Source organism: Humulus lupulus, chromosome 3 (genome assembly GCF_963169125.1).
Source record: "Humulus lupulus chromosome 3, drHumLupu1.1, whole genome shotgun sequence".
Taxonomy (NCBI): Eukaryota; Viridiplantae; Streptophyta; class Magnoliopsida; order Rosales; family Cannabaceae; genus Humulus; species Humulus lupulus.
Window position 1 is genome coordinate 73,176,825 of NC_084795.1, and position 27,656 is coordinate 73,204,480.

The window sequence follows — 27,656 nt, forward strand, 5'->3', positions numbered from 1 at the left end:
TGAGACACCATGTTATACCTGTGCCCTGAAACATTACATTCTCAGCAATCGTGTGCTAATTAGTACTGAAATTGCTGGAACATACTTATTAGTATTGTTGTTTGTGAAATATTATGTGATACATGCTGAGTGCTAAATGCTATAATCATGTATCTAATTGTATATTTGTATGACTGTGGAATATGATAATTGTATGCTTGTTCTTGGACCGTAAGGCGGCAAAAGGTTTAGTTATTACTACCTGACTGGCCGTATTGATCATTGTTTCAGCAAGGTATCAGTGATAATAATGAATCCAAGGTAGACATATATGTCAGCTGGCCAGAGTGATCAAGGCCAGAATAATAACAATCAGGGTCAAGAAAATGACCAAGGACACATTCCACAACCAGCTCCTGTAAACTGGCAGCAAATAATTAGTGAACTGCAGGCTACAATGTTGAGACATGGAGAAGAGCTTCGTCTCCTGAGACAACAGCAAGCACCTGCAGTGGCCAGTGTATTAGAGGCACCTCCTGTGTCGTTGCCAGGAGCAGAGCAGCGGCCTGAGGTTGGAAATAAATGGGAGCCTCTTTATGAAAGGTTCAGGAAGCAACAACCTCCAGTTTTTTAGGGCAGTGCAGATCCTGCCAAGGCAGAGCAGTGGATGAGTATGATTACCACCATCCTTGATTTCTTGAGGGTGACTAGTAACGAGAGGGTGGATTGTGCCACTTATATGTTTTGGGAGGATGCCCGAATTTGGTGGGAGGTTATTACCCAGACCAAGAATGTTAATGCCCTAAGTTGGGAAGAGTTTCAGATTCTGTTCAACGAGAAATGTTACAATGATGCCATTAGGGCGGCAAAAGCTGAGGAATTCATTAGGCTACTTCAGGGAGGTTTGTCAGTCACTGAGTATGCCTTGAAATTTGATTGGTTGGTGAAATTTGCCATGGAGCTAGTGCTCACTGATGGGACCAGAAGAGAGAGATTTCTTCAGGGGCTACTGCCCAGATTAGCTCGTGATGTACATATTACCACTGTGGTTGGGGTTACTACCTATGCACAGGTGGTTGAGAAGGCACTCACAGCTGAGAGTGCAGAGAACAAGATCTGGCGAGACAGTGCAGCTAGAAAATAGTTCAGGAGGACAGGTCCTCCAATTATGGGTTCAAGTAGGGGTGGAGGCCCTAGTGATCAGAAGACGAAGGTTCTTGATACCTTCCCAGTTCCAGGTCCTGATAGGTGACCCCGTGGTATTTCAATGGGTCGTCCAAGTGGTAATGAAGCCTGGAAGTCTTATCCTGAATGCCCTAGATGCAAGAGGTGTCATTTGGGAGAGTGTAGGGCAAGGGCCTGCTTCTCATGTGGAGCAGTGGGTCATCTTAAAAAGGATTGCCCTAAGGCAAGAAAAGAAGAACCCAGAAAAACAGACAGCTCGGCCCCAGCTCGAGTGTTCGCATTGACACAAGAAGAAGTTGAGGCTTCTCCCTCAGTTGTTACAGGTCAGCTTCTTAGTTCTGGAACCACTTATAATGTTTTGATTGATTCTGGTGCTACACATTCGTTTGTTGCTAGTAGTATTATTGATAGACTGTGTAGACCCTATGATTTTTATGCTGTGGGGTTTGGAACTTTGCTACCCACTGGAGAGTTAGTGGTATCCAGGAGATGGGTCAGATCTTTGCCAGTGACAGTGGAGGGCAGATAGTTATCAATGGATTTGATAGAGTTAGTTATGACTGACTTCGATATGATATTGGGTATGGATTGGTTGGCGAAGTATGGGGCAACTATTGATTGCAGAAGGAAGATGGTCACATTTGAGCTTGAAGGTGAGAATCCTTTTGTGTTTGTTGGTATTGTGCATGGACCTCGCATACCTATGATTTTTGTATTGAGGGTTAGGGATCTATTGTAAGGAGGTTGCATTGGATTCTTGGCCAGTGTGGTTGATACCACTCAGGTCGTGCCAGTGAGACCAGACTTGTTTGTGAATTTCTGGATGTGTTTCTAGAAGATTTTTCAGGGTTGCCACCGCATAGAGAAATTGAGTTCGTGATAGAACTGGCACTAGGGACATAGCCAGTGTCTAGAGCACCTTACAAAATGGCCCCAATTGAGTTGAAAGAATTAAAGGTACAGTTGCAAGAGCTTTTAGATTTAGGTTTTATCAGACCTAGTTTCTCACCTTGGGGTGTGCCAGTTCTATTTGTGAAAAAGAAGGATGGTTCTCTAAGGATGTGCATTGATTACAGAGAATTGAATATGTTGACAATTAAGAATAAGTATCCTTTGCTAAGGATAAATGATCTGTTCGATCAGTTGCAAGGTAAGAAGGTATTCTCAAAGATCGACCTTCGTTCTGGTTATCATCAGTTGAGGGTCAAGGAGGGAGACATACCGAAGACTGCTTTTCGTACCAGGTATGGGCATTATGAGTTCTTAGTTATGTCATTTGGATTGACTAATGCCCCTGCTGCTTTTATGGATCTGATGAACAGAGTGTTCAAGGATTATCTGGATCAGTTTGTGATCGTCTTCATCGATGATATTCTGGTATATTCTTAGTCTGAGTCAGAGCATGAGCAGCATCTGAGGTTGGTTCTACAGAGGCTGAGGGAACACAGCTTGTTTGCAAAGTTCAAGAAATGTGAATTCTGGTTATCTCAGGTGTCCTTTCTTGGGCAGCTCTGATTCTGAGTCTCTCGACAGATCAAGAGAAGTTTGTGATTTATTGTGATGCTTCTCATCAGGGTTTGGGCTGTGTTCTGATGCAGTCAGAGAAGGTAATTGCTTATGCTTCTCGTCAGTTGAAGGAGTATGAGAAGAGATATCCCACTCATGATTTGGAGTTGGCGGCTATGGTCTTTGCTTTAAAGATATGGAGGCATTATCTTTATGGAGAGAAGTGTGAGATCTATACAGACCACAAGAGCCTGAAATACTTCTTCACCCAGAAAGACTTGAATATGAGACAAAGGAGTTGGTTGGAGTTAGTAAAAGATTATGATTGTGAGATATTGTATCATCCAGGAAAAGCCAACATGGTAGCTGATGCTTTAAGCCAGAAGGGTCCGGGACAGATTTATAGTGCGAGGCTGATAGCCAGAGAGTTGGCTGATGATATGACCAGAGCTGGTATAGAGTTATTGGTAGGTCAATTGGCTAATATTACGCTACAATCTACACTGTTGGAGAGAATCAAGGAGGGTCAGTTGAGTGATCCATAGCTGATCAAGATCAGAGAGGATGTTCTGGCTGGAGCATCTAGAGATTATACAGTGTCTGAGTTAGGCTTGTTGAGATACAAGGAGGGGATATGTGTTCCGTTAGACACTGCTTTGAGGCAAGAGATTCTGGATGAATCTCATACTACACCTTACTCTTTGCATCCAGGCACCACGAAGATGTATCAGGATGTGAGATTGTTGTACTGGTGGCCAGGAATGAAGAGAGATGTAGTGGAGTATGTGGCTAAGTGCTTGACATGTTAACAGGTCAAAGCTGAGCATCAAAGGCCGGCAGGGTTATTGCAGCCTCTGGATATCCTAGAGTGGAAGTGGGAAGACATCACGATGGATTTCGTGGTGGGCTTACTCAGGACTATTGGTCAGCATGATTCTATTTGGGTGATAGTGGATAGCTACACCAATTCAGCTTACTTCTTGCCAGTGAGGACTACTTATACAGTTGACTAGTATGCAGATCTCTATGTGAGAGAGATCGTGCGCCTCCATGGAGCGCCTAGGTCGATTGTGTCAGATCGGGACCCCACTTTTACTTCTAAGTTTTGGGGGAGTTTACAGAAGGCCATGGGTACACAGTTGAAGTTCAGTACTGCTTATCATCCTCAGATAGATGGGCAATCTGAGAGGACAGTCCAGATATTGGAAGACATGCTTCGGGCATGTGTGCTGGACTTTGGTGGATCTTGGAGTAAGTATCTACCTTTGATAGAGTTTTCCTACAACAACAGTTATCAGTCTACCATTGGAGTTGCACCTTATGAGATGATGCATGGTAGGAAGTGCAGATCTCCCATTCATTGGGATGAGACAGGTGAAAGGAGATACTTGGGTCCTAAGGCAGTTCAGATGACCAGTGAGGCCATTGGGAAGATTAGAGCTCAGATGCTTGCTTCTCAGAGTAGGCAGAAGAGCTATGCAAATCCCAAGCACATGAACATGGAGTTCCAAGTGGGAGACTATGTCTTCCTTAGAGTTTCGCCAAGGAAAGGGGTGAGAAGGTTTGGGAAGAAGGGCAAGCTGAGCCCTAGATTTGTAGGTCCATTTGAGATCCTGGAGAGGATTGGTCAGGTGGCTTACAGATTGGCCTTGCCACCAGCGTTGTCAGGCGTACATAATGTATTTCATGTTTAAACTCTTCGAAGGTATGTATCTGATGTGAATCATATTTTGAGTTATGAAGATCTGGAGCTTGTGCCAGATCTCTCCTTTGAGGAGCAGCCAGTCCAGATTCTTGACAAAAAGGATAAGGTCCTCAGGAATAAGACGATACCTTTGGTTAAGGTGTTGTGGAGGAACAGCAAGGTCGAGGAAGCGACCTGGGAGCTGGAGTCAGATATGCAGAGTCAGTATCCCGAGCTGTTCAGGTAAATTTCGAGGACGAAATTTCTGTAAGGAGGGGATAGTTGTAATGCCCCGAAATCCCTAATGCGGTTTAATGGCTGGATTAGTAGGTTGGGAGGGCCATAACTGTTTAATTATGCCATTAATTGATAATATGCATGTTTATGTGAAATATATTATAATATGATGTTATATGCATGCATGTGGGTCCACATTTGATTATTAGGGTGTTTTGGTAATTTGTCCCGTTGAGGGCATATTTGTGTATTTTGATGCATATTGTGAATTATGGATGAGATCCCATTATTATGGAGATATATTCGAGCTATTCAGCATGAGACGGTCTTATATTATTAATTAGCGGTTTTGTCATAACGAGGTCTTTTATTGGGATATTGAGTAATGAGAATGTTATTTGATGATAAATTGGGAGTTATTGAGATTAGGAGGAAATTCTGGAAGTTTTGGCTATAATGTCCCTGGGGGTGTTTTCGGGACCCCGAGCACTAGGTTTTATTTGAGGTTACTTGAGCTTGAAGTAGCTTGTCAGATAGAACCGTACGTTAGAAAACCCTTTTTCTCTTCCCGTTAGTTCATTTTACTGTTCGAGGCATTTTCGAAGAAATCTTGAGTTCTAGGAGTCGGAATCAAGCGAGGATCGAGGCATAGCGATCCTAGGAAAGATTAGAAGCTTCTTGACCGAAGGATTTGACGAGATATAACTCAATCAAAGGTAATTTAAGTTTTAAGTTTTGAGTTTTTAGAGTTTCTAAGCTTCGAATTGGATTTTGTGAATCGTTGAGTTTTTGGTTCGTTTGAGCCTCGGGATTTGATGGGTTTTGGATCATTGGGAAGTTTGGGAACTTTGATTTTTGGATTTGGAAGTGTTTAGGTGTGTTTTTGGAAGGTTTGGGATGAAGGAAATCGAGTTCTTGGCTGGTTCTGGGTGGGGGGCCGAGGCCCTGTTCTTGGGCGCCGCGGCCCTAGCTCGAAGAAGTAGGTGGAGGCATTTTGGCCTTGTTGGGCACTGTGACCCTGGGTATGGGGCACCGTGGCCCTTGCTCTTGTTGTGGCTGGGGGCCGTGGCTCAAGGTGCTAGGGCCGCGACTCTTGGGTGGTTTTGAGCCCGTTTGAGTGTTTTGACCTCGGGAACTTGGTTTTAGGCCTCGGGATTGTTCCTACTGCTCAGATTGGTGGGGATTGATGTCCCGGAGGCTAGATCTTGATTGGGAAACCTGTGTTGTTCATTTTATTGATGGTGTCCCATATTTGTTTATGACTAGGTGACTGCTAAAGGGCTAAAAGTCTTATCGTTCTCAAGGGTCGTTCTTTTATTCATTCTCGCTCGAATCAAAGGTAAGAAAACTGCACCCTGTGTATATGACATGCATGATTGTTGTTGAGGCATGTTGGTTGATAAATGTGGACATTGATTGCATATTAAATGCTTATTAGAGCTTTCTTACTTGTGTATGGCACTTATTAGTCAGGGATGGCACTGGTCGCGTATTATTGACCTAAGAGTCAGAAACGGCATAAGCGTCCTGAACGCAGGGCCGATAAAAGATTAGATCTAATCGATATTAGCATTGAATGACTGGGAGCATTGATGCTGGACCGACCCTAAGGTCGATGAAACTTATAAGTGCTTGACTAGTCTAAGCTAGTTACTCAGAGCCAGGGCCTAAGGCCTAGGTGACAGCTTGTCACATGGCTAGGGAGCGGAATCCCACGGTTATGACTCAATGGTTGTGCGATAGGTTATATTGGTGACCTGTTCATCGAGCACCTATCTTGATAAGCTAGTGAAAGGATCACTTATTTGTAAAGCCCCGGTGACCCTATCGTCACATGGCTAAAGGGAACGGAACCCACCTTAGTGACTTTTGCGATTGTCACTCATCTGTTTGGACTGAAAGTCCTGAATGGTTATTATGATCTTTGTTGATATTATATTCATGATATATTGTGTTTCTTGCTGGGCCTTGGCTCATGGGTGCTATGTGGTGTAGGTAAAGGGAAGGAAAATCTCACCCAGCCTTGAGTGGAGAGCTTAGGTGATGATGTGTACATATGCGGCCACTTGACCACCACGGCCAAGGAGTTCTCAGAGGAACTAGGGGGTTTACCCTATTTTTGCCGCTTAGGTCGGGGGGTTTGAAAATTTGAAGCAGTAATGACCATTTTGAGTTGTAAATAACTTGTAAATATTTTTTATGGGCCCATGAACAGTTTTATGTTTCAAATAAAATATATCCTTTCTTTTTGATTGGTTTTCCACCTTAGTCTGTTAATAATACCTAGAAGCACGTTTTTAACCAAAGAACTCGGGTAGCGAGTTAAATTTCCAGTTCACCGTAATTGTTCTGGGGTAACCAGGGCGTTACATTAACTCTCTTGTTAAAAAATATGAAATTGACATTGCCGAAGAAACCCCAAGGGTCACCGACTTAGCCGTCCTCGCAAAAATAGCTGCACGATAGTTTTCAAGTCAATAACGAACGGAAAGAAACTAATCAGCGGCGATCTTGCGAGCTAAAGTTAGAAGGAACTTACGAGGACGGTTGAAGTAATGGTATTCGCAGTTGCGAAACCCCGTTGACATGAAGAATTGATCCTTGAAGTCATTGGGGTGGCTGGGCAGCTCGATGACCGCGGCCGAGTTGGGAAAATGGGTCAGGTAGTAGAACCCGTCACCTCGCCCCTGTTGGTCCAGGCTGGCTTTGAGGTAGAAAAAGTAGAGGATGTCCGCCGGTGTGGGGACCTCCCATTCCTGCTTCAGGAACAAGTACTTCAACCCCGCTAACAAACGGTAGGAGTTAGGGGGGAGTTGAAAGGGGGCCAGCTTCACGAAATTCAGGAAATCCACGTAGTACTGGTCCAGGGGGAGAAAGGCCCCAGCCTTGAGGTGTTCGTCGCTCCAGGCCGCGAACTCATCATTGAGCGGTGCGCAGCTCCGATTGCCCTCAAGGGGAGGACAGACGACCAGGGCGCCCTTCCCTATCTCGATGTTGTGGGAAAGCATGATTTTATTGACTTTCCCCTAGGTTGTAACCTTCGAGGCAATCTTCTCGGCCTCGAAGAAGGCGTCAGGTCCCACCTCGACCTCCTTCTCCACGGTGGGACAGAAGTGGGGGATTGGGGAGTCTGTTGCCACCTCTTTCCCCTTGCTGGCCTACTGGGATGACGAGCTGCCGACACTCTTCTTGGGCATATTCTTCCTGGGTCCCATCTGGTCACCTAACGAACAAAGATGAAGAAACTTTAGAAAAGGCGACCTAAGCATAAGAAAGAATCTAGCGCGAAGACTGGTTTCCTTTACACGGGCTGAGGTAATCTCAGCCCGCGGCGAGTGAGACCACGCAGTTCTATGAACACGCGTCTATGCTCCCAACGGTTCCCGATTGCTCGGGATCCGTGTGTCAGGAGGGTCAGGATAAGGTTTGCCTTGGAGGGAAATTTACGAAAGGCAAAACCGCCTATGAAGCGTGTCCCCTAAGTTACCCGGTTTTTGCACCCCAGAAACTTGTTGCCTTCGCCTCTCCGAACAGGCATTTAAAAAGATAATCCAGAAAAATCACCCCAGAATTTTGTCCTATGAGTCATGTTCCTAAGCATTCTCTTTCCTACGGTCGATACCCCTAGGATAAAAACCTACGCACAAAATACCAGCAAAGAAAAACAACCTACAGTATGCGGCTAAGAAGGAAGTTTACCTAAGCAAAGAAAAATGGAAACATTTAAAGCATACAGCAGATAGAGGACTTACAGAAGTTTTTTGCTGGGTAAAGACTGAAAAAAGCGTAGGAGTTGGAATCCTGGTGGAATTTTTGGAACCGGAGTCACGAAAGAACCCTCGTGTTGGGAACTCAGGAAAGTCTGGAACAATGAGCAGAGGAAAAAAAAGGGTTTTGAAACTGAGAAGAGAGAAGATGAGAAAAAATTTCAAATAAAAAGGTGGCTCATGCGAAAGGTGGCCAACCTTATATATACGTAAAAGGCAAAAGAATGAGGGTCGTTCGATCGTCTTGATGTGGGATACGAGGATCACAACTCGAAAGACGAAACGACGGCCGAAGATAGGCTAGGCCATTTATTGCGGTTCTCGGAAGACGGACCGTCACCAACCACGATGCTCCACGCATCCGATACCAGTGCAATGGGCGGGACATGAAGAGTCGACAAGGAAGCCTACAAGCCCCCACTGTGGCTGCAGGTGACATCATATGCCATGAGCAGGGGCTTGGGGGGCAAATGTACGCCCTAAATATCCACGGGTTATTAGCGAGCTGGAAAAAGGCATAATCCTATCAGCCACGTGGAAGCCACCTACCTGAAGCTGTTGTTACGAGTCTCTACCTCTTTAGCTCGAGGTAGCCAAAGGTTTAGTAAGAATACTCAAAGGCATCGAGTCAGCAGTGTGGACACCACGAGCTGAGACTACATCAAGCTCAAGGTACGACCTGGAGCTGACACCTCCGACCCTTTATAAAGTTAACCACGCAATGTAAACGTGTGCATATCAAACATCACGTGTCTACTCCATTCCTGAATTCTTGGACACACAACATAAACGTGCGTGTTCAGGCACCCCACGACTGGTTTGGGCCATGCGGCCCATTATTCCCCATACCTATTGATTAGACCACACTTCATTGTCAGGTTTTAGGAATTAATCATGAATGTCATAGAAGTGACATGATGGGTAAGAAGGTCACGAGATGACCCCCTTCGCCAACACCCAGGTGTCCTCTCCCTATAAATATGGAGACCCTGGGTGTTGCAAAGGGTTGGCTTCTAATTTGTAAAGAAACACCCTGTAAGGAATACCATGGATATATCAATAATATTGACTGGTGGACTAGAGGGATTTTAACCTTCGAACCACCTAAAAAGAGTAAACGAGTTATAATCTTCCTTTGAGATTATTCGTATATTACGGTTCATCATTTAGCACTAATCCATCCCATTTATTCATATAATTATCTGTTGCCGAAGAACCGCGTCAACAGACATTGTTGCTAAAGATTTTGAAACCAAACGATTGCCTAATGAAGTTGATCAAATTGTGAAAGGTGTCAAAATGCTTAATCATAGATCTATTGTTTTGGATGATGTTCTGCTTGCAGGTCAAAAAGCTTGTGATTCTTCTGGGTTAGGATCAAATGGATCTAAACCTAAAGGAAAAACAATTTTTATTTATGGAAATCTTCCTGTTATTTCAACAACTGACCCTTCTGCAGGTTCTACTCAGACTCATGTGGCCTCATCTTCTCAATCTGTCACAACACATGAGAAACAGACCAGAAATTTCTAGAATAAAAAAACTGGTCATTCTATTCCAATTTGCCATTTATGTGGAGTGAAAGTTCATATTCGACCTAAATGTTTTACCTTGATGAATTTTCTTCAAAAAAATTACTTTAATCATCATGGTAATTTGAGACAAATGCCCTTGAAGAAAAGGACTCCACCTAAGAAAGTTTGGGTGAAGAAAAATAAATTCAAATGTCTTGCTGCCTTTACTTGTCTTACAACATGTGCTTCTAACTCTTGGTTTTTTGATAGTGGTTGTTCTAGGCATATGACAGGTAACAAAAGCATACTCACTGACTTCAAGACTTTGAAAAATGGGGGAGTCACATTTGGAGATGGTAAGTCTTGTAAGGTACTTGGTAGTGGCACTCTAAATTCTGAAGGACTACCAAAGTTGCAAAATATTCTTTTGGTTGATGGACTTAAAACTAATCTAATAAGTATAAGTCAAATTTGTGACCAAGACTTGTTTGTAAATTTTTCTCTTGATATTTTTTTTGTGCTTGACCAAGATGGAAATTGTGTTTTGAAGGGTTATAAATCTGTTGATAATTATTACACATTATCTCAATCACACAATTGTCACACAATTACAAGGAGTGATACTAATTTGTGTCATGAAAAACATGATCATGTGGATTGTGAAAATTTGAGAAAAATTAGAAGTATGAGTCATGTTCATGATTGACTGATTTTAAGTAAATATTCTTTTGGTAAATGTGAACCATGTCGATTGGGAAAACATTTGAAAATTTCTCATGAAAAATGTTTTTGTGTTGATGATGTGTCACGTCGCACTAAGGAACTTGTTGAAAATAAAACTTTGGTCTTAGAATATATTGAGTGTGACAAACAAATTGCAGATATTTTCACAAAAGCCTTTGATATGGCCAAGTTTTATTCCCTCAAGTAATCCTTGGGGTTTTTTACTAATTAAATATTGTTTGTATTGTGCCATATCCCTGTGCTAGAAAGAGTTGCTTGATGTCTTCTTGTTCTTGTCCAAAGAGAAAGTCTCAAACATTATGACAAAATGTATTTGTACTACTTGTTAGAATTTATAGTTAATATATATCATGCACATTTAAAAAAAAATAAATAAATAAATAAATAGTCCCTCCAATTAATATTCTTCCAAATCAATTTGTGTTTGTAGTGTATGAGCATTTGATCCTTGAAAGTATTATCGGTTCCATCTTAGAATAGAGCTACCTACACTGTTGTGTAATTTGCTATCTTTGAGTAAGTTGGAACTATATAGCTAAAATTATGTAGAAGATACTCTACCACTGATAAATGTTGCCTTCAGTGTAGTGTGAAAGCGTCTAATTTGGGTACTCTTTGAGAAAAAAGGCTAAAAATTGCCACATAGGGCAATGACCTTGAAAAATGCTAAAATTGCCATATGGGGCAATGATCTTTGCTTTCACAATCACATACAAATGCTTAAGATATACTGTTGGAAAAAATTGTAAGACTCATACACACTTATTAATTTGGATAATATATTTTTTGTGTAAGGAGTAAATATTTTGTGATATTTTTTAAAAATAAAAGCATGATTTATATTAAATATATTTTCTAACCTTATAGTAAAAATATGTTAAGAATTAATGTTTGTTACTTTCTCCAATGACAAAGCACGAAGACATTGGGCACAATCAGAATGGGATATTTTTGGTACTTTTGTTTATATACTATATTATATAAAAAAATAAAAAAAAAAGACTTGACAGTGGCTATCAAGAAAGGGAAACTGTGGTAATATGTTGTTTTTTATTGGGTTTATACATTTTTAGACCCTGTGTTTTGTCTCATTACTTGTTTGGACTCTGTGTTTTAACAAATTACTTTTTGGACCCTATGTTTTCTAAAATAGTTCAAATAGACCCTTAAACCCGATTTTGATCAAAAAATTTTGAACTAAAATCACAAATAATTCATCAAACTAACAACTCAGAACAAAAATATAGTCATTCTGCCTAATAACTGTGTTGTTATATTCAATTTTTTATTCATCAAAATCAGGTTTAAGGGCCTATTTGAACAATTTTACAAAATATAGGGTCCAAAAAATAATTTGTCAAAACACAGGGTCCAAACAAGTAATGAGAAAAAATACAGGGTCTAAAAAAGTATAAACCCTTTTTTATTTTGTTACTTATTATATTATTTGACTTCAAAAGTTTTTATTTTTGGTTTATTTTCCTTGACTGTGCAAATTTTTTTTTCTTTGGGATATCAATTCATTAATTTGGTCTTAAAAAGGAATAAAATCAAATCCCTCAGTGTCATTTTCTTCTCTTTATAATCGGTCAAAGAGAGACTCATTTCCTCATTCTTTAAAAAAAAAAAATCTTTTTTTTCTCTTTGTTTTTGTTTGTTGCAACTATGGTGAAAACTTGAGGCAGTGGAGTACATGCATTTCCCATTGGTAACAACCGTCTCGATCACCACAAAGAAGGCTTGAAAAATTGTGTTGTCATTGCCTTTTGGTCTTTTCGATAGACAAAGAGGGGGAGTAGTAGTTTGACTCTTTGGATTGTTTTTTGTGTTGGTATTCCTCCTTTGGCTCATTGCTAGACAACAAGGGGGAGTAAGCAGGTTTATTTTGTTGGGTCTTTATCTTGTTAAACTTTCTCAAAAAGTTAACCTTGTTTATGTTATTGGTTATAATTGAGATGTCTTTCGCAGGGGGAGTAACCTGGTTTGTCTTTGCAGGATCTTTCAAAATAAACTCTTAAAATATTTTTGTCTATCAAGTTGCCAAAGGGGGAGATTGTAAAATCCTTTATTGGCTAACTTTAATTTAGACAAAATATTTTAAAGTTATTAAGGAAAATTAGTAGCATATCCTTATTAATTCATGGTTTAAATATCAAATTGATTCAGTTGATTTTCTAGTGTGAAAATATCTTTTAAGTGTGAATATATTTTTTACCTTATTTATCACAAATAATCAATATTTGGTAAAAATATGTATTTCAATTATCTTGAGATTATTTTCAGGGATAATGTTTATTCTGGAATAAAGAAGGTGTCGAAAATGAACATGATCAAAAGAAATGACCATGTTCGTTCTGCTAGATACAACTGATTACATTTCTGACTCATCAGTTTCCTTTTCTGTCGACACATAATTTATCTGGCTGACTGATTTCCTAAATCAAAGGAATTTGCAATTTGATTTCAAAGATCTCAGAAAATGATGGCCTTGGACGATTTCCTTGCCTATAAATATCTTGCCAAGGCCTTTGGAATTTTTATCTCTTCCATTTTGAATATTTGTAAACATTATGTTATTTTGAAGAGTGTTTTTTTATTTGTAGAGATTAAGTTTGTTCACCTTAATCTTTGTGAGAGTGCTGAGTGTACTTGTGGATTTCTATCAAGTCCATTGTAAACAGATAGTGTCTATTGTGAACGTGTTCATAAGGATCTTCGGGAGAGGATTCTATCTAAGTCTCACTTTGGGAGGAAGTGTGCACTCGCTATTCTTTGAAGGGAGTTCAAGAGAATCAACGTTTCATCAAAACCAGATTTGTAGAGAAGAGTACAACAAGATTGCGACAATAGTTTAAGAGGGAGTCTTACATTGTTTAAGTCAATGCTTTTGTACACATTGTTTCTTTACTAATTGGTTTATTCTGTGGGCGTGGCCCCGTGGATGTAGGTTATCTGAAAAGATTTCTGAACCACGATAAAATTCTCGTGTGTTGAATTTTTAACTGTTTTTCTGTTTTTGTTTAAACAGTTTCATAAGTAGTGTGAACAAAACTGAAATCTATCTAAACAACTTAATCATTATTCCGCATTTAATCAAGTTGTTTATTTTAAATCACTTGGTAATATTAAAATACAAAATTTCATAAGCGAAAAGTTATGCCTCACCAAAATTGTTCGTCAAATTCTAGCGCAGAGCATCGTAGAATCATTGCAATGCATCGTTATTGGGACAAAAAAAATTAAGTTTTTGTGGATGCATGGCAGAAGCATCGCAATTGCATCGTTTTTGGGTCAAAACAATATCAAGTTTTTGTGGATGCATCGCAGAAGCATCGCATTTGCATCGTTTTTGGCCAAGAATCAAGTTTTCCCGAATGCATCGCATTTGTATCGTTTTGGCCAAAAATCAAGTTTTCATGGATGCATCGCATTTGTAGCGTTTTTGGCCAAAAATCAAGTTTTCATGAATGCATCATAGAAACATCGCATTTGCATCATTTTTGGTAAAAAAAAAATCAAGTTTTGTGGATGCATAGCAATTGCATCGTAGAAGCATTGCTTTTGCAATGTTTGGCCAAAAATCAAATTTTCATGAATGCATCACATTTGCATCGCAGAAGCATTGTTTTGGTCAAAAATCAAGTTTTCATGAATGCATTACAGAAGCATTGCATTTGTATAATATTTTTTTTTGCAAAAAATCAAGTTTCATGAATGCATCGCAGAAGCATGTCATTTGCATTGTTTTTTTTTGCCAAAAATCAAGATTTGCATCGCTTCTGCGATGCATTCATGAAAAGCTAATTTTTGACCAAAACGATGCAAATGAGATACTTCTACGATGAAAATGCGATGCTTCGACGATGCTCCTACGATGCATTAATGAAATCTTGACTCTTTGCCAAAAACGATGCAAATACGATGCATCCACAAAAACTTGATTTTTTTGACCCCAAAACGATGCAAATGCGATGCATCCACATAAACTTGATATTTTTTTTGCCCCAAAAACTAGGGGTGGGCATCCGATCCAATCCAACATTTTTGTACTAATCCAATCCAATCAAATTAAATTTTGAATTTTGAAAATCATCACCCAATCCAATCCAATAAAGCATCAAAATCTAATCCAATCCAATCAGTAATTCGATTGGTTCAGTTTTTCAATTGGATTTTCGAGTTGGAACCTAATTTTTTTTTTCGGCACTGAGTTGAAACTTGATTTTTAATATAAACTTAAAAGCATACAAAAAATCACTTAAAAATTAAACAACACCATTCATTTAGATTCAAACTACATAAAATTATCCACCTTACAAGTTTAACCCAACTAAAAGCTTGAAGTAGTATTGTAAATGAGATAGAATAAGGAGAATAGATGCGTATTTTTAGTGTTTTCTCCTCTAATTAGGTATAGAAGTGTATAGGGGAAGACTAATAGTTAGCCAATAATAATGTATTAAAAGAAATATAAATATATTTAAAGAAATATAAATAATTAAATACTTTTAATATATATATATATTATATGTGTTGACTGCCTTTTTCGCTATCAACCTTAACAAGAGAGATTAAAGAAATAAACAGTAAGAACACAAGGTTTTTTACGCGGTTTAGGTTATAAAAGAACCCTAGTCCACGAGTCTCTAGTATTAAGAGGATTGCAAGATTCAATGGTGTATTCTCAGGCAGCGTTTAGATTGCTCTGAGTACAAGTAGTTTTCTTTTTCTAAAAAACGGAACTTTTTACAATGGGACTCCCAGCTCTATTTATAGAGGTTGTAGTCATTAATACTTATCATAAGTAATTAATACACATTTTTCCCATTATTGGGGGATTAATACCGATTTAATGCATTGGGCTACATTTAATAGAGACTAAGGCCCAAACGAGATTTGTGGGGCCCACTGTAGAAAGATAACCACTTTACGAGGAACATGCCCCTGGGACTGTGAGGGCATGTTGTACGTATTTCCATGTTAGGTGGCGTAGTGGGTGTGCAAATTTTTGAGTCGTACACTCGACAAAACTGTTGACAGGTCGCCCATAAAGATTGTTAGACGATCCTCTGACTCTAAAGACCCGCGCCTACTGACACTTTGCTCCTTGTCTTAGGTCCGAGAACTAGAACCTCAGACCTGGGAGGCGATTGAGAGACAAGACCCCTCGCCTTAATTGTCCAAGCTGGAGAACCTCCAGCTTCAAGACCGAACATCGGGGAGTAACTTACCAAGGCACCCATGACCCATTGTCAAAGACAAGTTCTCACCTAGGAAGACCCTTGCTCCGACTATAGGCCTCGAATAGTAACATGCCTCGAGGATATTCACAAATATCCTAGCCAGCCACTGGGGGTTTCCACGTGTCAGAGGTGAAATATATGGACAACATTTTCCCCCCAAGTCTCTACTCATCCTCGGACAGTAGAGACTTCAAACTGAGGAAGATTTCAAAAAGTCCTCGGATGGTAAACGTTTGGATTTCCGCTGATGTCACTTTGAAAAGCAGAACCACGTATCAACGCCCCATTGTTGCGCCCATCAGTCTGTGCATTTAATTAGTGGTCACTTTGATATCCTAAATGTTTACTCTGCGCCTGAGGTATCTTATCCCAAAGAAAACAATAATTGCGATCCACGCCTTTTGAACCTTGACCGTTGGTTTACCTTCGTGAACTTACTCATCCGACAGTTGTGGGGAAGTTGCTTCTTTAATACGTTTGATTGGGTATAAAAATCCAGAAAACCTTCAGTCTCATACTACAACCATTCGAAAATCACAAACCCTCCCAGCACATTTTATTTTTTCTCTCCCGTCTGCTTATCATCTTCAACCCCTTCCTGGAGTTCTGGACGACTGGCGTGAATCATCCTACTTTTGGTTAGATGGCAAGTTGTGCTTCAAGGTGAGGACTCACCTTAGCACCTACCTTCACTTTATCTCGGGTAAGTGCCTTTGATCCACTTTCCTTAGTGCATGCTAGGTGTTTCTCGATACATGTTTAGGAATGGCAGTAGTGTTGATTTTAAAGTTTGTTCCTCGTTTTTACGAGTTGTTTTAGGCATATTTTGACATTAGGCTTGTTCGAAATGACCTTCAAGGGTCTTTTTGTCAACTTTGCATTTATGGGCCTGACTGGATTCTGGGAATTTTCCAGATTCTAGTAGGTTCATCCTCTCTAGCTTGTCCTTAGTCTATGGGGACATCTCGCATTTCTAAAACTCTCATTTCCTTCCTGAGCAATTTTCCTAGAGTCACTTGTGTTTTGGCCATCTTTCCTTCAGTCAAAATACTAACTGCTTGGTTTTTTGTCTCAGATGTCCGAGGAACTCCACCAACTACACGAACACGGGTTTTACCTCTTCGATTAGGAAATCTCCGGAATGGCCCGCACACGAGATGCTCCTGAAGGCAATGCAAGGAAGGGGGCCTGAGAGCAGAGTGAGGAACAAGTCGTCCATCCCGACCTCTAGGTGGCGGTGAGGCCTGGAATGTTTGAAGACCCGGGGCTCACCGTGGAGGAGGTAAACCAAGCCCTCGTTCCACATCCTTCACAAAAATACAAGGGTGAGGCATTTGACGCAGAGGATTATCGCACCCTGCTTCGACATCCTGACGCTCTAGAGGCGATCATGAGGTACTATTCAGTTGGGGACAAATGCCTCATCCACCTCTGTCGGGAGTCCGAGAGACCGCGTCGCATCATCTATGCCCTGGGTGCTTGGAGCCAGGCCCACCTGATGGCAGGGGCTACCCTACCCCTCAAGCAGTACTTCGTTAACTTCTTGAAATATGTGGGGATGACTCCCTTCCAGCTCTCCCCCAATGGCTATAGAGTGCTCACGAGGATGTATATTCTGTTCTAGGAGAAGAAATGGACGGAGCCTTCACCAGCAGAGATCCTTTACTTCTACAGTTTCAAGACCACCCCTCGGAAGAAAGGTTCCAAGCAGGATGGATATTATGCCTTGGTGAAGTATCCAGCTTCGTTGCTCAGCTACAAGGCTCCCCACCATAATGAGAATCATGGTCGGGACTTCAAGGATGCCTTCTTCTTCACGAACGGCTTCCCGATCCATATAAATTCGACCTTAATTCTTGACTTCACCCGAGTAGGCGAGTATCTTTCCGAGTGCGCTTATTCTTTGTCTCACTAGGACCTTTCTGTATACGACACTTAGTCATTTCCTTTTGAATAGGTCCTTTCCACCGAACTCCATACGTTTAGCTTTTCGAGGATCACCTCTAGGCGATGAAGGCTCTCCCCGACTGGGATTTGGACCTTAGCATCCTGGTAACGGAGGCGAATCTCATTAGGTCGGGGCGTCTCAGTGTCGAGCAACGAATAAGAAACCTGGAGCTGACCAAATACTGCCAGTCTAAAAAGTCTCAGAAGCTGGCATCTTGCCACATCAATTACATAGAAGGGTTGGCCAAGACAGCGTTTCATAGGCGACATGCGGAGGAAAGGCTGGTGAAAGCGCGGGCCTTAGAAGAGGCCCGAGCGACACAAGAGGATCGGGAGCTCGAGGAAGAGTTTCAGGCAGGTATGGAAGGTTCCCACTTGGACTCAGGTAAATCACCTCTTGTCCTGATGTCTGCTTTCCAAGTAGGTGATAGGATAAGTCCCAAGCACGTCTGGGCTTCCCCAGCACTCCTCCGTTGTGGTCAAATCTCACATCGGCGTTGGACTAGGGAAGAATTCCAAGATTACCTAGATCTCGTAGATTTTTACCTTCTCCACCCTGGGAGGCAGTCTACCTCCCATGGGTTCGTACCCTTAGACCGAGTGATGTCCTTGATCTTGAGCTTGTTTTGCCAATATGGCATCAATATTAGCTATGATGCAAGGAATAAGATAGTACATCCTTACTGTTTGCACTGAGGCTCAACTCACGGTGAGCCTCCGAGTAGCTTATTTTATTGCATTGTCCTTGTGTAGAATGTATGCTAACCGTTTACCTTGTTCCTGCAGCTCACATGGGATTGGCGGACATTGCTCAGTCTACCTTAAGGTTAAGAGCACCCCCTAGCTCTTCGGCAGGAGAGGGGTCATCACGTCCTCTGGGACAACCTGATCCCTCTCCTTTAACCAAGAGGCAGAGAGTTTTCGTTCCTCCTGCAGAGCCTCTTGCAGTCGATCTGCCCCCGGTGGTGGAGATCCCCTCCTCGCCCGAGTCAGACGAGGCAACACAGGTTGTAAGGCAAAAGGAAGTACAAGAGATACGGCCAGAGGGGGTATCAAGACCAGGCCAAGGGTCGGTTCACGACTCGGAGCAGGAGGCGGTGCTACCCCAAGTCTGTCTCCTCGTGTATGCCGAGAAGTATGAGGGGGATTTGTTGGAGCAGTATAACAAGATGCTTCAAAATTTCAAAGCAAGGCTAGAAGAAGGCAACAAAGCCTTTCACGAGACAGCCGAGGCTGTCCGGCAACTCAAACCACCCTGAGAGAGGCCCATCGTCCCCCCAATTGGTCGAGCTGAGCTGGAGACCTTGTTTTCCACCAAGTTAGGGGACATCGTTTCCCCTCTTGCCGCCGAGCTCCTCCAGGGGGTCAGCTCCACTATGTGTGAGTTGACCGCCCAAAGGTTCTCCCAACTCGGCGATAGTAACGAGGCATCTCTCATGGCCTCGTGCCGGTATGCTTCTGTCCGGGTAAGCTAATCATTCCTGCGCTTGAATTCCACTTAACTAGATGTTATTGAGCTAACACATTTTTTTTTTGCTTTGTAGTCCACCGTAGCATGCCAACGACTGGGAGACATTATGATGGAGACATTTTGCTTTTTTTCTTTGTAGCCAGATGTTATATGTAATTGGATTGGATCGATTTTTTATTGGATTTTGACAGTGTCATCCGCCATTCGATCCAATCCAATTAAAATCCAATTATTCAAATCTCATCCAATCCAATTGTAATTGGATATCCAATTTTTTGTAATTGGATTAGATTGGATTGGTTTGGATGTTGCCCACACCGACCAAAAACGATGTAAATGCAATGTTTCTACGATACTCTGCGCTGAAATTTGACGAAAATTTTGGCGAGGCATAGCTTTTCGCTTAGATGTTAGTTTTAGTCGATTTTTCTAATCTTAGTATTTTTTTCAAGATTTGCACGTTTAGAAGATTTAAAGCCTTAAATTTTTGATGTATAACACAAAAATTAATCATGGGTGCTCCAATGGATGCTTCAATGGTTGTGGGGTTTTTTCTCTCTTTGTTTTCAAATGGACATGAGTAAAGAGAATGAGAAATGAGAGAAAGATAGACGATTTGTGAGAGAAAGATGAGCTTATGGCCGTGGGAAGGTGGTGGTGGGGCTACCATGGTAGAGAAAGATAGTTTAAGAGAGGGGGTGGTTTAATGAAAGGGGCACTATAGTCAAAATTTTACAAAATGACATATATTTGGGATGCCTATTAATTTTGTCATATTGGTGAAATATGGTATACTATGAAATTTCCCATTACAAAACAATTATTGTTACACCCAAATTTTGAGATTAAATAAATAGCCTCGAAATGTAGGCTCGTAAAGAGTGAGCTCGGGAATAACAAGTGTTAGCAGTACACTTGTATAAATTAACAAACAGTTCCAAGTTTGCTATTAGTGTTCGAGAATGAGTTGCAGGCTCGAACATACCAACCTTCTCCGAGGGATGAGTTTGGTCGACTCGGCGAGAAAGGCAGAGGCAACAACTGGAATGGTGAGCTCAAAGCTGATTGGCCTCGAAAGCGCGGTAAAGCAACGTTCAAGCTTGATGACACATTTATCACATGGAAAAGCTGTTAGGAAATCCCTATTTCTTTGGGATTGGTCAACATCGTGTTACAAATCCCTATTTTTATGGGATCGTTATTTAATTAATGCATTTTATGGTATTATTAATTAGGATATTTATTTGAATTTAAACATTTGATTGTAACTTCCCTAAATTGGGGGGGAATATATTCCTACAACCAGGTTATAAATAGCCTGGACTAGGTCATTTGTATTCACGCACAAGTAGGTACTGAGAAGAGACTGCCAAATTGCTTTCATCTGAAGCTTTGATAGAGTGTTCATAATAACAGTGACTCGTGGACGTAGGCAGATTTTAACTGTTGAACCACGTTAAAAATTCTCTGATTTCTTCTATTTTTTTCGAAATCATTGCTTATTGCTCTACATAATTAAGTTGATGAAAATGGCATCAACAGTTTGGTGCTTTTGTTAAGAGCATTAAGCAATTCTTTGTATTATTTAGTAAAAACCTCCTGCACAAATCCCCGGGGAGCGTACTCCTCAGACTAAGAACCACCCTTGAAGGCCTGGAAAGCGGCTTGTGGTGGATCAGAGCCCCGATGAGGCGAGTGCGTCACCGACCTCAAGGGGACGGCCTGGTCAGGCCCCAAGGCCTGATGAAGACTTATACTACAATCTTGAAAGGTACATACCAATCGTGAAATTGAAAAATCGTAGATTGCGTGAACAACTGGCTGAGGCTACGCGACTAAACGAGGAGTTGGCAAGGAAAGACGTTGAAGTACAGGTACCACCCCGGAGGGCCAGAGGATGACCTTGAGGGAGTACGGCTGGCAGGATTGCCGAGCAAAGGGCCCATCAGGCTCATCTAAGACCCCAAGACAAATACCGGCAACAGTCGACGTGGAAAGAACACTTGGAACCCTGTTAGAAACAATCCTACGGGAAGCGTTCCTATGGGAACTAGGAATAACCAAGATCCTTTGGTAGCACAGAATGATAACCCAGAACTTATCAGGAATAACCCGGAGCCTGCTCGAGTTAACTCTGAACCTTCTAGACCCAATAAAGGGAGGCCACCACCCTCTCCAATAAGACATCCACCCTCTCCAATAAGACACCCCTCTCTAGCGCGAGAGGTACCCAGCCAGTTCCCAGGGGGGACCGGGCACTTCTGAGGCCCTCACAAAGTGCTCGGAGTGGGAGCCAAGACGAAAGCCATAGGGCTAGACTTGAGCACATGGGTGAACATGAGGTCACGCGAGAGGCTCATCAAGGACATTGAGCACCTCAACCATCTGGAAGTCGTATGTCAATGTCACAAACGACTGAGGTGAGGGTGTATATTATTTTATAATATAATGTAAAATTATATTATATTATAATATAATGTTTTAGATTAAATAAATGTGACAAAGTGTGTCACATATTGTAACATATAATAGAGAGTTACAATATTTAGATATATGAGATATATCCAAATAATGTAACATATTTGGTGTTACAAATTTGTAACCTCCAAATATTACCCTTTATTGTGTAAATTGTTGTTACACAATATTGAGATGAATTTCATAAAGCCATATGTGATATGGCTGTTAGAGATATGATTTTAACCCCAATAATGTGTTTTGGGAGTTACAAAATCATTTGGGAGGGTTTGGAACCGTTTGGAAAAACAACACATTTTTTGTGCTGAATTTGGTCAGTGGCCGCGACCACCAACATTCAGTGGCCGCGGCCTGTGGGTCAGAGACCAGTGGCCACGGCCACAGGCCAAAACTGACCAAATTTTCAGTTTTTTCAATCTTTGTTGAATGGCTCAAAAACCCAAATAACTCCCAAATCTCTTTTTTAATTCCATATTAATCCAATTAAACATTGGTAACAGCCATGGGGGTTGGTGGAATTTGAAATTCAAAGGGTGTCTCTAAACTCTATAAATAGGAGCCTATAGCTCACTTGTAAGGCACAACATTTTCTATCCATTAGAGCACTTGGCTAGAAACACCTTGAGGCTTGATAATTCCAGAAAGCATTTCCAAAATCTAAGAGAGATCCCTTAGTGCTTGAGTTAGGGGGAAATAAGCTTTTGGACAAAGGTTTCAAACCTTGTTCAAGTTGGTGATCCCCAACACTCTTCACTTTGGTTGTGTGAGTGAGAGTATCTTATTATTTTGTTCTTGTTCTTATTTTCTTCTATTGTTTTTTCTTCATATCCTTCTTGTTATATTTACTTGTATCTTTGCTTAAGAGTTGTAATCTCATCTACATCTTTCCTTTTACTACCTCAAGTTTATTTGTATCTTTTTGTCAAGAGTTGTATTTTCTATTTCAATCCTCTTCTTCTTCTTTCTCTATTTTATTTGTATCTTCAGTTATAGAGTTGTAACAATTTATTTAATCAATCCTTGTCTATTGTAATATTTTGCATAGAGTTGTAATTTTCTTACCATTTCCATTGAGGCAATTTATATTTACCTAACATTCAAAAGCTTAACCCTTTTTGTTTCAACGGAAGGGGAGACAATCAAGATCATGAACCAAGACCTAGTGAGATTGGATAGGTTTGATGGATCCAATTTTACTAGGTGGCAAGACAAGGTGAGGTTTCTTCTAACCACTCTCAAAATCGCCTACATCTTTGAGTCTTCCTTGGCACCTCTAGCCGAGCCATCCGACAAAGACACTCCCGAGGAGGTGGAGAAGAGAAGGAAGAGGGAGGAGGACAATCTCCTTTGTAGGGGTCATATCCTCAACGCCCTATCCGATAGGCTCTATGACCTATACACCGAGACCAAATCGGCCAAGGAGATATGGGATGCACTTGAGAAAAAATTTAAGGCGGAAGAGGAAGGTACCAAAAAGTTTTTGATATCTGAATACTTCGATTTCAAATTTTTTGGTGATAAACCTATTCTTCCTCAAATTCATGAATTGCAAATTATTGTTAATAAATTGAAAGTGTTAAAGATTGAGCTTCCCGAGGCCTTTCAAGTTGGTGCTATAGTGGCTAAATTACCACCAACTTGGAAGAGCTATAGAAAAAGAATCCTTCATAAAAATGAGGATTATTCTTTGGAGGAAATCCAAAAACATATTCGAATTGAAGAGGAATCGATATGTAGAGATAAACTTGTGGAGGGGGCTAATGGAGAGACTTCCAAAGCAAATGCGGTGTCACAACCAAAACATCCCAAAAACAAAGGGAAAAAGGGTAATGAGAAACCTTTGGGTCCAAAAACCAACCCAAACAAGTTTAAGGGCAAGAAAGGTCCTTGCTTTGTCTGTGGGAAAAAGGGTCACTATGCTAGAGAGTGTAGGCATAGAAAAGACCAACAAGGACCTAAGGTGAACGCAATTCAAGAGGAAAACATAGTTGCTACCCTTAGTGAGGTGAATGCGGTCCAATGCAAGGTGAAAGGGTGGTGGTATGATACTTGTGCCACCGTCCATGTCACCTATGACAAATCATTGTTCAAGACCTTTGAAGAGTTAAAGGGCAATCATGAGATACAAATGGGCAATGAGGGCAAATCCAAGGTACTTGGCAAAGGTACTATTGATGTCTACTTCACCTCCGGCAAGAAAGTTACATTAGTGAATGTACTTTATGTTCCCGAAATGAGTATAAACTTGGTAAGTGGTGATTTGCTTGGCAAGCCCGGCATTAAAGCCGTTTTTTAGTTCGGTAAACTTATACTTACCAAATCAAATGTATTTTTGGGAAAGGGGTACTCTTGTGAGGGTATGGGTAAATTGTGCACCAATGATGTAACTTTCAATGTTATCAATAAAAATGCTAATTCCGCCTATATTGTTGAGTATGATTCTTTATTTTTGTGACATCTTAGAATATCGTATATAGGTTTTTCTACCATGAAAATAGTAGTAAAATGTGGTATGATTGCATGCAATATTAAAAACTATGGTAAATGTGAAACATGTGTTAAGGCGAAAATGATTAAGAAACAATTTCCTAGTGTAGAAAGATCATCTAATTTACTAGATTTAATCCATAGTGATCTTTGTGAATTAAATGGTGTTTTAACTAGAGGTGGTAAAAGGTATTTTCTTACTTTTATAGATGATTTTAGTAGATATACCTATGTGTTTCTTTTAAAGCATAAAGATGAAACTTTTGATGCTTTTAAATTGTATAAATTAGAAGTTGAAAATCAACCAAATAAAAATATTAAGGTGCTAAGAAGTGATAGAGGAGGAGAGTACTTCTCTAATGAATTCAATACTTTTTGTGAAGAAAATGGTATAATTCATGAGTGCACTGCACCTTATACACCACGACACAATGGTGTTGCCGAAAGAAAAAATATGACTTATCTAGAGATGATAAATTCTATGTTGGTGTTTTCTAAGTTGAACTTCAACTTATGGGGTGAAGCGCTTTTAACCGCTTGTCACATTCTTAATCGAATACCGATGAAGAAAAATGAGATATCTCCATATGATTTATGGAAAGGAAGAAAACCCAACATAGGGTACTTCAAAGTGTGGGGGTGTCTTGCATATTGCAAGAAAAACGAACCTAGTCTTTCCCTTGACCTTGACCTTGACCTTGACCTTGACCTTGACCTTCCCCAGGCAGTGTGGGATTTCACAGCTTTTTACCCAGTCTTTCCCCTTGCAGATCACGGGATTCTAACTGTCACAATCACCCCCCCTTAGGAGTTCGACGTCCCTGTCGGCCACACTTCTGGCTGTGTCAAGGCTCTGATACCATTTGTAATGCCCCAAGTCACTATGGCTGCTTCCAAGAATGACGACTGGCCCTACAAACCAACACAAGTCTTTCCAGCATGCTTTGTCCTCACTCACACGCTTCCTGGAAAAACTTCCCAGGAGGTCACCCATCTTGAGATTACTCCAGGTCAAGCTCGCTTAACTTTGGAGTTCCCAAGTGATGGGCTACAGAAAAGAGGATGCATCTTGTTGATATAGGTAGTACCCATCAATCCATTTAAGCCCTCTTCAACTGTGGAGTCCCATACCTACACAGTTTTAGAATCATCACACTTGACCTTCCCCAGGCGGTGTGGGATTCCACAGCTTTTTTCCCGGTCTTTCCCCTTACGGATCATGGGATTCTAACTGTCACATCAACCATCTTGAAGAGGCATTCAGGCTCCTTCAAGAAGGAAAAAATAAAGACAAGGCTTACGATTTCGACGAGGAGCTCGAGCCTTTCGCTCCCCACATCTCAAATACCCCATTTCTTCATGGCTTTAAAATACCCCATGTGGCACCCTACGATGGGACTTCCAACCTAGGCAACCACATGAGTATGTTCAATACAGTAATGCGAGCCAACAACGTCGGATACAAACTAAGATGTATGCTCTTCCCGACCACACTCACTGAACCAACAAAAAATTTGTTTGACAAGTTTCGAAGACATTCGATCTTGTCATGGGAACAAGTATCTTTGGAATTCAAGAAGCAGTTTCAAGCTGTGAAAAGTATCAAACTTGAGGCATCGGCCTTAACTAATGTCAGGCAGCAGCCAGGAGAGTCATTAAAAAGTTACATGGTGAGATTTAACATAGAAGTGGCATAGGCTCGAAATGTCGATGACAGCGGTCATCTCATGGCAGTACGAGTTGGAGTATTTCCAGGGAGTCCCATTTGGGACGACATGCAAAGAAAACCCATGAGGATGATAACTGAGTTCAATACTCGGGCTTAGAGGTTTGTCAATGTAGAAGAGGCGAGGTGGACACTCAAGTTGACTCCTTAGCCCGTAATAACTGCAACGACAATCGTTAACTTAGCCACCACCTCAGCTACACCCTCCACGTCACAACCCTCCGGAGATAACCCTTCCAAGTGAAAGAAGAATGAAGGGAATAACTCGGAGGCTGACGAGGGTAAGAAGAAAAAATGAGAAAAATACTTCTCCATTTACACAGTTTATACCTAGCTCATAGATACTCGGGAGATCATATTTGTCACAAACAAAAATCAGGTCCCTTTTAGATGATCTGATCCTATGCGAAACCAGAAGTCCAAGAGGGATGCCAACAAATTCTGCAGATTTCATAGGGACATAGGTCATACCGCTGATTAATGCAGACAGTTAAAGGATGAGATCGAAGGTCTAATCTCGATAGGATACTTCATGCAATATGTCTGAAACAGAAATCGAACCTAAGCTTTGCTTGAACAGAAGGCAGCTCCTGCACAGCCTACCCAAAAAACTGCAGCCCCACATGCGAGGGAGGATAACCGACCTCCCCCAATTGATGGAGAAGATGTAGTAACCATTGTCGGGGGACCACATATCGTTGGGTCGGGTAGAAATGCCCAGAAGAGTTATGTCAATGAGCTCAAGATGGAGGATGGATCTCCCTATAAACCTGAACCCTGAGCTCTGAAACAATAGAGGATTGAGTCCCAACCCATTACATTCACTGAAGAAGACGCTGCACACGTCCAATTCCCTCATAATGACCTTTTGGTCATTACCTTCTAGCTCGCCAATAAGAGGGTGCGTCGAGTCCTGATCGATAACGGGTGCTCAGTCAACATCCTCTATAAGGCCACTCTAGAAAAAATGGGACTCTCCGTTTGAGACCTAAATGCTTGTGCAACAACGTTGTACGAATTTTCAGGAGAAGGAATAACTAGTACGGGATCTATCGAGCTCCCGGTAACCATGGGAGACTATCTGGTCTCAATAACCAAGATAATGGAGTTTATCGTAGTTGACACCCCATCAGCCTACAATGTAATGCTCGGGAGACCAGCCCTGATTTGGCTGGGGACAGTTACATCTGTGAGGCACCTGACTATAAAATTCCTAACCCCCAGTGGCATTGGGCTGCTGAAAGGAGACCAACTGGAAGCTCGAGAATGCTACAACATCTCAATGAAGGAAGGAACCAAACAAGTGCACAAGCACTTGTTGTCATCCAAGAAATAAATGAGACAGTGTACGTGGTTGAAGAAGAGATCGACCCTAGGATAAATGAGGATAGGGCTGATCTCGAGCCAATTGAAGAGCTCGATGATAAGGACACCACTATGGTGGTAAAAATAGGGAAGAACCTTCCAAAGGATGTGAGATAGCAAGTAATCCGCTTCCTGAGGGAAAACCTAGATATGTTTGTATGGTCGCACTCGGATATGATTGGGATCAGCCCAAACATTATAAGCCATGCGCTGAACATAGACAAAAGCTTCCCACCTAAGCAACAGAAAATGAGGCTCCTAGATGATGAGAGGAAGAAAGCCTTGAAAGAGGAGGTCAAAAGACTAAAGCCAAATCGATTTAT